The 1,627-nt window shown below is 31.7% G+C and overlaps 1 pseudogene; it reads right to left on the minus strand.

Moving 5' to 3' along the window:
* Positions 1–1,235: 1,235 nt before the first annotated feature.
* The window catches only part of LOC102828835, a 25,799-nt pseudogene continuing 25,407 nt past the window's right edge, over positions 1,236–1,627 (minus strand).

The raw sequence follows: 1,627 nt of genomic DNA on the forward strand, positions 1-1,627 counted from the left end.
TATATATATATGTAAAATTCTTTTTTAGATCTATTTATGGATTTGGGTTGCTAATGTTTTAAGATTTATTTTACTTGATTCCTCAAGATATATCCTACAACTTTCTCCTTTCAGATGCTCAAAGAATTTTTGAAATCTTCTTGCTTGTAAAGAAAGGATTTTCTTCTAATGGCCACTTTTCATTACTCTCTCTTATAGAATTACACAATTTCTGGATAGTCAGTTTATTTTATACGTTATTGAAATAATCCAGTTAAGTTCTTGACACAACATGTTCTGGTTCACATGGTTGTTACTAAGGAGTTTTCATTATATGCTGACTTCATAATTCCATGTGCACATTTTGTATTTTTTGATAGTTTAGAAGTGTTTATTAAATTTACTTAGCCAATATTTATTGAATACTCTGTCAAGTACTATCAGTTAAAAAGAAAAATCCTTGACTTAATGGAGTATCTTGACTCTGAGTACAGAATGATGGTCTCTAAATACAGAAACTACAGCTAGAACTTCACAGTGTTCCACAATTCATCAAGAAAAGCATTCTTGCTAGCTAATAGTAATTTCATGCCTAAGACTGGAACTTTAATATTCCATAGATTAGTGCAGTTTTTAAGTGCTATTGAGTCTGTTCTGACTCATCCAATAGTGTGAAGCATTTCCAAGGAGCAGCTGGTGGATTTGAACAATCAACCTTGTGGTTAGCAGTCCAGTGCTTATCCCATATTGCCATACCATGACTCCATAAATAGCTAAGGATAAAATATCAAATGTCACTGCTTTATCTTTAGCAATGATCTCTATAGTCCTTTTTGAATATAGATTATACAAACATGAAGTATTCATTCATAATCAGGAGTAGAACCTAAGTAAATCTACCATAAAATTATTTGTTGTTGTTGATACATAAATATTTTAAAAATATATTCTGATTTTGAATTTACCAAATAAATTTGTAGCATGCCTTGTAACCTTAAACAAAAAGTTTACAAGTGCAATTTTACATATTTTTAATATTGAAATTAGTAAATGGATTTTTGAAAGATAGGGGATTGTATGTCATTTTCAATTTCCTTTAGCAACTCAATTAATATTAATTTACTCAAGTATTCTGGACATTTACAACTTTTATATTACAAAGAGTTTTATAGTAGATAATGAAAAAATAAAATTAAGTTCTAAATGTTTACCAAATGCTTATAACATTGAATATTAGTTCTAATACAATTTCTAATTTAAAATATGGATACAATCTCAGCTAAACCCCAAACTGTCAAACTGATTGTAGACATATTGGTACCTATATTAGACTTCTTTGGAAGAATAAACTTGGTAGCCTGTCCAATGTTAGAAACCTCTGAAGCGAACTTGGTTGTACTCAAGGCTTTCATGGCAATGTGGATTTTGGTGCCATTTTCTATTTTAAAACCTGGTTTAAATAAAAAAATTTCTATGGAGCCGGGCTTCTGGGGTGTCAGAGAAGAAGTATTCACTAAGGTTGTTGTTGTTGCTGTTAGGTGCCATCAAGTCGGTACCGACTCAGCGATCCTATGCGCAACAGAATGAAACACTACCCGATCCTGGGCCAACCTCACTATTGTTGCCACGCTTGAGCCCATTGATGCTG

This window comes from Chrysochloris asiatica, unplaced genomic scaffold (genome assembly GCF_000296735.1).
Source record: "Chrysochloris asiatica unplaced genomic scaffold, ChrAsi1.0 scaffold00002, whole genome shotgun sequence".
Lineage (NCBI taxonomy): Eukaryota > Metazoa > Chordata > Mammalia > Afrosoricida > Chrysochloridae > Chrysochloris > Chrysochloris asiatica.